Below are 12,052 nucleotides of genomic sequence, written 5' to 3'. Positions count from 1 at the left end.
AAGTCACCGACTTTTAGCAAAGTCGGGTTTCGTGAAACCCGACCCGATCCCACTCTGGGATCGGGTCGGCGGTCAGCGATCTCTAATGAAAAGTCGGGTTTCGTTTTATATATATATATTTATATTAACTTCAGCATGATATAGCAGGAAAGCCGGTAATTCAATTACCGGCTTTTCATTTCTCCTGCCAAAACCCGACATGATATGAGACATGGTTTACATACAGTAAACCATGTCATATCCCCATTTTTTTTGCATATTCCACACTACTAATGTTAGTAGTTCCCTCGAGCCTGGGAACTTTTCCCACGCTCCAGGGACATCCAGCAGGGGGCGCATCACCGCGAATGAAGGTAACTACAGGTTATTGACCTACATTACCTTCATTCCCCGGGGTTTTACAGCCACGAGCAGCGCTGCATTAGCAGAGCTCCTGGCTGTAAAATATTTTAACCCCTTCAGATGGATTTACAACGTGGGACGTTACAGATCTACGGAAGGTATGTATATTGTTGGTTTATTATTTTTTATTTGTTACAGAACGAGGGTCTTCAGCAAGTGGATTGAGCGTACAATAAAATATTAAAACAAACGGTGTGTTTATTTCATTAAAAGACTTTTAATAATGTGTTTGTGTTTTTTTAACTCTTTCATACAATTGGATTAATAATGGATAGGTGTCATAATTGACACCTCTCCATTATTAATCTGGCTTAATGTCACCTTACAATAGCAAGATGGCATTAACCCTTCATTACCCCATATCCCACCGCTACACGGGAATGGGAAGAGAGTGGCCAGGTGCCAGAATAGGCGCATCTTCCAGATGTGCCTTTTCTGGGGTGGCTGGGGGCAAGTGTTTTTAGCCAGGGGGGGCCAATAACCGTGGACCCTCTCCAGGCTATTAATATCAGCCCTCAGTCACTGGCTTTACTACTCTGGCGGAGAAAATTGCGTGGGAGCCCACGCCAATTTTTTCAGCGATTTAACCCTTAAATTTAAGAGCCAGAGCGCCGAAATTTTGCATAGAGATAGAGATGGCGTGCACTCGGTCAGGGATGCGAGGTGCTGGTGTAATGGATCAAATGATCCTGAATACTAGTAAATATATTCACCGCACACTCTAATGATAACGTGTTGATTGCTTAAACATTTATTGTCAAGTAAACTTATATTGGGGAGCGAAACAGCAACATAGAACTTGGAAGCGATATATACAGACGTTTCGGCTCTACCAGAGCCTTACTCATTGTATCGCTGAAACAAAAATAAAAAACGTATATCACAAAACAAAATAATAATAATATGTTGACAATATATATTGAAACATTTCCGTGATTCTAGAAATAAAAAAACAATGCCTCGTAAATGAACATATATGTACAAAATATACAATAAAGACTAGCAAGTTCTGGTGTCCTAATGAGTACATCTATTTAGAAAGGGTATGTTACCTTTTCCACAGTAAAGAATGAGATGAGACGACTAGGGTAGAAATCCCACAGTGCCCAGATAAGACTGCAAAGAATAGCAACAAAATTAATATAAAGGTAAAACTCTCTGTGTCATAGAGAAAGAGTAGGAAGATCGGATGGTACCTATGGCTGTGCTGCTGTTCATGTAATGTATGCAGGTGGTGGCACAGCAGATGTGTGGTAGTCTATGGAGGGATGGAAACATATAGTAAGATATACATGTAGGGACATAGAGGTATGGGAGTTTAGTATGGCGCTAGTAGTGCCCCGGCTTGTGTGCTGGCATGAGTTACCTGAAACGCTGGTAGGGGTAAGCGGCGCTCCCGCGCCTTGCTCTGTCAGTGGCGTGCCTGCAGAACCCATCTCCCTGTGTTATATGCGGCCAGGAGTGCCGAAAACTGGAAGTCCCAGACCGGAAGTGACGTGGCACTGTGTGTCTGGATAGCAGAGCGCAGATGTAAGGGAGCCTGTGTATACCCTGTAGTCAGGGTAACGAAAGTGAAACAGCAACGCTGAGATAGCGCTATGGTGTGGCCCCAGTGTGTATGTATGAGTAACCGGACCTCTATGCATAGGTCACACAGTGCAAATCTGGGACGCAGGGAACAACAAAGGGAGGGGCAAGCATAAGGATGGCACTACAATGAGGCTCTGAAATAAGGCTAAGACATGTTCCTATATATATGCTGTGTAATACACTAACTAAGGACTACATATGAACAGAACAGGATAGCAGCTACATATATGGGCAAACCCATGTAAGGGAGTGACACTGGATACATATCCTAGAGTAGATATAGTGGGAGTATTGATCCATATATATGGAGATGGCACTAATTATGCCTAGGACATAAAAGGTGTATATGATGAAAATAAAAAATAAAAATAGAGGAATCAGGGATTATGAGGAGACAGAGACCAGAGGGTAGGGGAGGGAAGGTGAAGAAGGTTGTTTAGGAAACTCACCCATCATGATAGTAGTTTAGCGGGTCTGTGAAGACAATAGGGTAAATGTTATACGTAGTTTATAAGAGCCAATCTATTTCTCTATTAAGCCCTTTTGGGGCTAATGTATCCAGCTTATGTATCCAATATGTCTCTCTCATTTTAAGGAGTCTTACATGGTTACCACCCCTACGGGGGCTGGGGACGTGCTCTATTACCTGAAAGCGAAGTTGTGCTACAGAGTGTCCGGAGTTAGAGAAATGTTCTGGTAGAGGGAGCCAATTCTTTTTGCAACGGACAGTAGATTTATGGCTCGCGATGCGATCTCTCACATGTTGGGTGGTCTCCCCCACATAGAGGAGACCACAAGGACATTTCACCAGGTATACCACAAAGTTTGAGTTGCATGTGTAGAAGCCTTTGATCGGAAAAGATTTACCTGTCCTGGGATGAGTTATGTTATCTGACTTGATGACGTTGGAGCAGGCCGCACAATTTAGACAGGGGAATGTCCCCTGCCGACGGGTTGCCAGTACCTTTTGTGTAGAAGTAGGTCTGGAACTCCCCATGTCCGCTCTTACCAACTTGTCCTGGATATTGGAGGGCCGTTTAGTACAAATTAAGGTTGGTGCTTTAAATGAGTCAATGTTAGGGTATGCCTTAGATAATAGTGGCCAGTGTTTCTTTATGATGGAGTACACCTTCGGCATTGAGGGATGAAAAGTATGCACAAAGGGAATGCGTTCTCTGGGGTACATAGGAGGTGGAGGAGATGGAGGAGCTAGGGCCCGAGTCATTTCATTGTCAAGCAATCTAGGTGGATAGTGTCTCCGTTCAAATTTTTGGGCCACAGTATCTAGTCTTTCCTTGCGAATTTCAGGATTAGAGACGATGCGTGACACCCTGTTGAATTGTGAGCGTGGCAGGCTATCTCTGGTGGTCCTAGGATGGCAACTAGAATAGTGCAAAAGGCTATTACTGTCGGTGGGTTTGCAATATAGGTCTGTGGAGAGGTTGCCTTCGGTGTCCTTTATCACCAATGTATCCAGAAATGGGACTTTCTCCGTACTGTGGTGTAATGTGAACTGTAACTCCGCATAGATAGAATTGAGCTGTGAAAAAAAGTCGAGCATAGAGTTGGGTGTACCCGTCCAGATAAAAAAGATATCATCGATGTAGCGATGATATCCCAGGGCAAACCATGAGAAGAGATCATTAGGGAATACATGATTGATCTCAAAGAAATTCATGTAAGCGTTTGCATATGCCGGCGCTACGTTCGCGCCCACTGCAGTACCGCATTTCTGGACATAGAATGTATCCTTGTATAGGAAATAGTTTTCACGTAATACTATGTCTAATAGGTCTCGGCAAAATTGTATAGAATCAATGGACATATCTGATGATTCTAGTAAAAACCTAGTAGCTTCCATCCCCTTATCGTGTGTGATTGAGGTGTAGAGGCTATTGACGTCTAAGGTCACTAAGATACTCTCTGAGGGTACTGTACCCTGACGTTGTATGATTTCTAAAAAATGTCCTGTATCTAAGAGATAAGATTTAGTTTTCTTCACTAGTGGTGTCAATGTTTTTTCTAGAAAAACTGAAAGTGGAGATAAAACTGAGTCGGTGGAGGCGACTATTGGTCTGCCTGGTGGATTTTGAAGGGACTTGTGAATTTTGGGCAAGATGTAAAAGACCGGTGTGATGGGATGAGGATTGATAAGGAAAGAGGCAGTTTTCTGATCAATAATATGGCGATCAAGGTAGTCATTTAGGAGACTCCGAATTTTGGTAGCGATATTAGTTACTGGGTCCCTTTGAATGATGCCATAGGTATTCGAATCCGATAATTGTCGGATTACTTCTTTATCGTAATCCGTGTGATTCATCACTACTATTGCTCCCCCTTTATCCGCTGGCTTAATTATAATGGTTTTATTGTTTTGTAGGGATGTGAGAGCCTGTTTTTCCACCAGGGAGAGATTAGAGTGAACAGGATAGAAGCCTAATTGTTGTTGGTGAGAAAATTGTTTGACCTCACGGTCCACCAAAGAAATGAAAGTTTCCGTCGCATGATAGATATGTGGAGGATTGTACTTACTAGGTACACGGAGACCCAAAGATGTGACAGAGAGTTCAGAAGCCGTGATATTATCTGATCCATGCATCATACCCCCATATTGTTCTCAGACAGCCCAAAATGTGTTTTCAGTCTAACAGTCCGAAAAAAACGTTCAAGATCTTTTTCCAGTTGAAATGAGTCCCAGGATGGAGTGGGGCAGAAGGATAGGCCCTTTTGTAGGACTGCCAATTCCGCCGGGGAGAGAAGATAGTCCGAGATATTGATAACTAAGTCCGGTGTCTCACCTGTGAGCGGGTGGCCATTCTTTCTCCTTGAGTGTGAAATTTTGCATATACACACTACTAACATTAGTAGTGTGGAATATGCAAAAAAATGGGGATATGACATGGTTTACTGTATGTAAACCATGTCTCATATCATGTGGGGTTTTGGCAGGAGAAATGAAAAGCCGGTAATTGAATTACCGGCTTTCCTGCTATATCGCCCTGAAGGAAATATAAAAAAAAAAAAAAACATAGACTTTCATTGGGTTTCGAGTTTCGGCCGATCCCCGACCCCGACTTTTCAATAGGATCAGCCGATTTCACTCGACCCAACTTTTGAGAAAGTCGGGTTTCGTGACACCCGACTCGACCCTAAAAAACTAAAAGTCGCTCAACCCTACGAACAACTGCTTAATGACTCGATACAGCAGCTCTCCATTTAATGTAAAATGTGGAAACCTGATGTCAGCCCCCCACTCTTGCACAACCCCATTTATCACGGTTACATTTTCCAATTCCCTTTTAGGGTAAAATCCCAAATTTGAGCAGTTACAAAATTCCCACCAGACACCCCCAGTTCAGGAATCTCGGCTTCACTGGTCACCATCTCATCCTCGTCACCAGGCATGACACACTAGGGGAATTCATGCACCTCCAACTGTGATGAAGTTCCCTCAGGGTTGGACTGGCTTTTGTTTGGGACACTTGGTATCAGCAACTTCTCCAACAAGTCCCACAATAGGGTGCAGCAAGTCCTTAATCACCCTGACCTCATGTGATTCAACCCCACAGTTAGTTTTTATAGTCACTCTGGCAACGGGATAGTCTTTGACATCCCTGTGGATACAGTGGACGCCTACGTCCTTCCCTGGGACTAACTGGTCGGGGAGTGTGGCCCTTATCAGGGACACCAAGCTCTCTGAGTCTAACAGTCCTGACATCAGCATTTATTGTCACAGGACTGGACTTTGGTCCCTCTCCGGACTGGTAGTCCACACTGCAGGTGGAATATGCATAGTAGGAGCAGCACCTCCTTTGGCTGCAGTCCATCTCTTTGGGGACAAGAAACAACAGGTAGCTGTATATCCTGGATTGTGACATCTCCAACAAAGCAAGTCTCTCCATGTGCCCTTTGACAACCCTTTAGCGACCCCTTGAGATCTAGGACTGCCCCAGTGGTCGCTTTACTACCCCTCTTTTGGGGCTTAGGTTCCTGCTGGGTACCCCAGTATGGGTCGACTCATGGGGTCATGAGTAACACTTCTTAGTGCAGTCGATTGGGTCATGTCAACCATGCAAATTTTTCTTTTGTATGTGTAAGAAGGAGAACCAGGCCGCGGGTACCTGTCCTATGTCGGGTCCGGAACGGTCGGGGCTGTCTGCTTTGTTATCTGAGGGAAAGAATCAGAGACTAGACGGACTTTTGCACTTGGAGATAGGGGGTGTGGCTAAGTGGCAACAGCCACAGTGCGCACGGAAGCAGTCAGTCTTGGCGGGAGCAGGCAGCGTGCAGGACAGAGAGAGAAGCGCTCCAGCCCTTGAGCACTGAGGCTGCACTGGCTCATGTTCGTGTACCCCCACCATGAACAGTGGGTACTGCAGAAAGAGAAATGTACTGAGTGCAACTTATCATATGTGGGCTGCACATCCAGAAAACTAAAGACACGCATTAGAGAACATCTATACGATATAGGTAATACGCTCAATGAAAATAGGAACATATCGGCAGCGTCAAAACATTTTGTAACGCACCATGCACGCAGTACAATCTGTCTCCAGGTCCAGGGAATAGAACGGGTTAATCCCTCTCCTCGCGGCGGCGATATTAGATGCCGGCTTCTTACACGTGAGGCGTATTGGATTTTTCAACTGAATACCCGTGTCCCAACAGGACTAAATAAGAGAAATGAAATCATGCTACATTATTGCTAAGTGTAAGATGATTATTTTATTTTTATCCTTGTTATATGGTTAATATTGGTTTTAAGATAGGACCTTTCAAATTGTCATGTGATTTATACCAATGCTCTGGTTGGATAAGTCTTCCAATATAGAAAAGACGCAACCAGACTGAAGTATGGCTTTGATAAAGATCACTCTGATCGAAACGCGTTGCCACTCAGTCTCTGTTATCTAGGCACCTACCGATGGGAGTTTGTTCACTATGGACATTTGGATTTTATGTTTGGATTTAACCCCTCTGTGACCTTAGACGTACTATCCCGTCGAGGTGCCCTGGACTTATCTGACCCTGGACGGGATAGTACGTCATAGCCGATCGGCCGCGCTCACGGGGGGAGCGCGGCCGATCGCGGCCGGGTGTCAGCTGCTTATCGCAGCTGACATCCGGCACTATGTGCCAGGAGCGGTCACGGACCGCCCCCGGCACATTAACCCCTGGCACACCGCGATCAAAGATGATCGCGATGTGCCGGCGGTGCAGGGAAGCACCGCGCAGGGAGGGGGCTCCCTGCGGGCTTCCCTGAGACCCCCGGAGCAACGCGATGTGATCGCGTTGCTGCGAGGGTCTCACCTCCCTCCCTGCTCCCTCCAGCCCCGGATCCAAGATGGCCGCGGATCCGGGTCCTGCAGGGAGGGAGGTGGCTTCACAGAGCCTGCTCAGAGCAGGCACTGTGAAGGCTGCAGCGCTGCATGTCAGATCAGTGATCTGACAGAGTGCTGTGCAAACTGTCAGATCACTGATCTGTGACGTCCCCCCCTGGGACAAAGTAAAAAAGTAAAAAAAAAATTTTCCAAATGTGTAAAAAAAAATAAAAAAAAATATTCCAAAATAATGAAAAAAAAAATATATATTATTCCCATAAATACATTTCTTCATCTAAATAAAAAAAAAAAAACAATAAAAGTACACATATTTAGTATCGCCGCGTCCGTAACGACCCGACCTATAAAACTGTCCCACTAGTTAACCCCTTCAGTAAACACCGTAAGAAAAGAAAAAAAAAAACGAGGCAAAAAACAACGCTTTATTATCATACCACCGAACAAAAAGTGGAATAACACGCGATCAAAAGGACAGATATAAATAACCATGGTACCGCTGAAAGCGTCATCTTGTCCCGCAAAAAACGAGCTGCCACACAGCATCATCAGCGAAAAAATAAAAAAGTTATAGTCCTGAGAATAAAGCGATGCAAAAATAATTATTTTTTCTGTAAAATAGTTTTTATCGTATAAAAGCGCCAAACCATAAAAAAATGATATAAATGAGGTGTCGCTGTAATCGTACTGACCCAAAGAATAAAACTGATTTATCAATTTTACCAAACGCGGAACGGTATAAACGCCTCCCCCAATAGAAATTCATGAATAGCTGGTTTTTGGTCATTCTTTCTCACAAAAATCGGAATAAAAAGCGATCAAAAAATGTCACGTGCCTGAAATTGTTTTCAATAAAAACATCAACTCGTCCCGCAAAAAACAAGACCTCACATGACTCTGTGGACCAAAATATGGAAAAATTATAGCTCTCAAAATGTGGTATTGCAAAAAATATTTTTTGCAATAAAAAGGGTCTTTCAGTGTGTGACGGCTGCCAATCATAAAAATCCGCTAAAAAACTCGCTATAAAAGTAAATCAAACCCCCCTTCATCACCCCCTTAGTTAGGGAAAAATAAAAAAAAATGTATTTATTTCCATTTTCCCATTAGGGCTAGGGTTAGGGCTAGGGCTAGGGTTAGGGCTAGGGTTAAGGTTAGGGCTAGTCCTAGGGTTAGGGCTAGGGTTAGGGCTAGGGTTAGGGCTAGGGTTAGGGCTAGGGCTAGGGTTAGGGCTAGGGTTAGGGTTAGGGCTAGGGTTAGGGTTAGGGCTAGGGTTAGGGCTAGGGTTAGGGCTAGGGTTAGGGCTAGGGTTAGGGTTAGGGCTAAGGTTAGGGCTAGGGTTAGGGCTAGGGTTAGGGCTAGGGCTAGGGTTAGGGCTAGGGTTAGGGTTGGGGCTACAGTTAGGGTTGGGGCTAAAGTTAGGGTTAGGGTTTAGATTACATTTACAGTTGGGAATAGGGTTGGGATTAGGGTTAGGGGTGTGTCAGGGTTAGAGGTGTGGTTAGGGTTACCGTTGGAATTAGGGTTAGGGGTGTGTTTAGATTAGGGTTTCAGTTATAATTGGGGGGTTTCCACTGTTTCGGCACATCAGGGGCTCTCCAAACACGACATGGCGTCCGATCTCAATTCCAGCCAATTTTGCGTTGAAAAAGTAAAACAGTGCTCCTTCCCTTCCGAGCTCTCCTGTGTGCCCAAACAGGGGTTTACCCTCACATATAGGGTATCAGCGTACTCAGGACAAATTGGACAACAACTTTTGTGGACCAATTTCTCCTGTTACCCTTGGGAAAATACAAAACTGGGGGCTAAAAAATAATTTTTGTGGGAAAACAAAGATTTTTTATTTTCACGGCTCTGCGTTATAAACTGTAGTGAAACACTTGGGGGTTCAAAGTTCTCACAACACATCTAGATAAGTTCATTGAGGGGTCTAGTTTCCAATATGGGGTCACTTGTGGGGGGTTTCTATATGTTTAGGTACATTAGGGGCTCTGCAAACGCAATGTGACGCCTGCAGACCAATCCATCTAAGTCTGCATTCCAAATGATGCTCCTTCCCTTCCGAGCCCTCCCATGCGCCCAAACGGTGGTTCCCCCCCACATATCGGGTATCAGCGTACTCAGGACAAATTGGATAACAACATTTAGGGTCCAATTTCTCCTGCTAACCTTGGAAAAATACAAAACTGGGGGCTAAAATATAATTTTTGTGGAAAAAAAATATTTTTTATTTGCACGGCTCTGCGTTATAAACTGTAGTGAAATACTTGGGGGTTCAAAGCTCTCACAACACATCAAGATGAGTTCCTTAGGGGGTCTACTTTCCAAAATGGTGTCACCTGTGGGGGGTTTCTACTGTTTAGGTACATTAGGGGCTCTGCAAACGCAATGTGACGCCTGTAGACCATTCCATCTAAGTCTGCATTCCAAATGGCGCTCCTTCCCTTCCGAGCCCTCCCATGCGCCCAAACGATGGTTCCCCCCCACATATGGGGTATCAGCGTACTCAGGACAAATTGGACAACAACTTTTGGGGTCCAATTTCTCCTGTTACCCTAGGGAAAATACAAAACTGGGGGCTAAAATATAATTTTTGTGGGGAAAAAATTTTGTTTTATTTTTATGGCTCTGCATTATAAACTTCTGTGAAGCCCTTGGTGGGTCAAAGTGCTCACCACACATCCAGATAAGTTCCTTAGGGGGTCTACTTTCCAAAATGGTGTCACTTGTGGGGGGTTTCAATGTTTAGGCACATCAGTGGCTCTCCAAACGCAACATGGCGTCCCATCTCAATTTCTGTCAATTTTGCATTGAAAAGTCAAACGGCGCTCCTTCCCTTCCGAGCTCTCCCATGCGCCCAAACAGTGGTTTACTGCCACATATGGGGTATCAGCATACTCAGGACAAATTGGACAACAACGTTTGAGGTCCAATTTCTTCTCTTACCCTTGGAAAAATAAAAAATTGGGGGCAAAAATATAATTTTTGTGAAAAAATATGATTTTTTATATTTACGGTTCTGCATTATAAACTTCTGTGAAGCACTTGGTGGGTCAAAGTGCTCACCACACATCCAGATAAGTTCCTAAGGGGGTCTACTTTCCAAAATGGTGTCACTTGTGGGGGGTTTCAATGTTTAGGCACATCAGTGGCTCTCCAAACGCAACATGGCGTCCCATCTCAATTCCTGTCAATTTTGCATTGAAAAGTCAAACGGTGCTCCTTCCCTTCCGAGCTCTCCCATGCGCCCAAACAGTGGTTTACTGCCACATATGGGGTATCAGCGTACTCAGGACAAATTGGACAACAACTTTTGGGGTCCATTTTCTCCTGTTACCCTTGGTAAAATAAAACAAATTGGAGCTGAAGTAAATTTTTTGTGTAAAAAAGTTAAATGTTCATTTTTATTTAAACATTCCAAAAATTCCTATTAAACACCTGAAGGGTTAATAAACTTCTTGAATGTGGTTTTGAGCACCTTGAGGGGTGCAGTTTTTAGAATGGTGTCACACTTGGGCATTTTCTATCATATAGACCCCTCAAAATGACTTCAAATGAGACGTGGTCCCTAAAAAAAAATGGTGTTGTAAAAATGAGAAATTGCTGGTCAACTTTTAACCCTTATAACTCCCTAACAAAAAAAAAATTGGTTCCAAAATTATGCTGATGTAAAGGAGACATGTGGGAAATGTTACTTATTAAGTATTTTGTGTGACATATCTCTGTGATTTAATTGCATAAAAATTCAAAGTTTGAAAATTGCGAAATTTTCAAAATTTTCGCCAAATTTCCATTTTTTTCACAAATAAACGCAGGTACTATCAAAGAAATTTTACCACTATCATGAAGTACAATATGTCACGAGAAAACAATGTCAGAATCACCAGGATCCGTTGAAGCGTTTCGGAGTTATAATCTCATAAAGGGACAGTGGTCAGAATTGTAAAAATTGCCCTGGTCATTGACGTGCAAACCACCCTTGGGGGTAAAGGGGTTAATAAACAAATTATTTTAAGAAGCTGGAACTAAACTTTTTACTTCTCGTGGATGAACATTGCGCCTGTCTGCAGCGGGGTTCCGTGCACCTGCGGTGATCACTGGTGAGCTGGCTACATACTCTTATTTCCCCTCTAAGAAAGAGAAATGCAGTGCACCCGGTAACTGACAGAGAGTGATGTGCCATACGCTTCATGACCGTGAGTACCAGTGCCGCAAAGAGATAACCGGCTATTGGACAGACATTTGCGGCCCACCTTAACCTTCGTCCGGCTGAGTAGGTACAATTGTAACTATTCCATTTTAAAATTGCAATAACTTTTTTTTTTGAAAAGCCGTAGAGGGCTGAAATTTCGTGACATCTCTGCAGTTTTGATCCAGAATATATTGGCCAAATTTTAATAAAATATATATGAAGGTACAATTGTACCTCTGCAGCCTGTTAATGTTGTAAAATTATGCAGCCTGACGAAGGTTAAGATCAGATGCCTTTCCGCTTACAGAGGGCCTTGATCGTGCTTTGACTTTGTTTTTTTGGGCCACATATTTTCATGGACTAGGAGCTCAGCGGAAAGTACCAGAGACCGACCGCTGCCGACAGAAGACGATCGCCATTACCAGCTGAATCTCCTTGGACCAACACCACACCAGCTGTTGATGGTGCTACCCACCCCCAAGTGGTACCTGCATTCTGAAGAACTTCTAAAATGATAAGTGCACCACCG

General features: G+C 43.9%; 1 long non-coding RNA gene across 1 annotated transcript; it reads right to left on the bottom strand.

Annotated features, from left to right (window-relative positions):
* Positions 1-1,201: 1,201 nt before the first annotated feature.
* Positions 1,202-1,815, bottom strand: LOC138657748 (uncharacterized). The gene is made up of 3 exons (XR_011317166.1): positions 1,769-1,815; positions 1,455-1,518; positions 1,202-1,257 (listed from the first exon to the last, which is right to left on the bottom strand). It is a non-coding gene; the product is annotated as an uncharacterized lncRNA (long non-coding RNA).
* Positions 1,816-12,052: the final 10,237 nt, after the last annotated feature.

This window comes from Ranitomeya imitator, chromosome 1, assembly GCF_032444005.1.
Source record: "Ranitomeya imitator isolate aRanImi1 chromosome 1, aRanImi1.pri, whole genome shotgun sequence".
Classification (NCBI taxonomy): Eukaryota; Metazoa; Chordata; class Amphibia; order Anura; family Dendrobatidae; genus Ranitomeya; species Ranitomeya imitator.
Note: the sequence above shows the minus strand (reverse complement) of the source record. Positions and strands in the feature narration are given on the sequence as shown.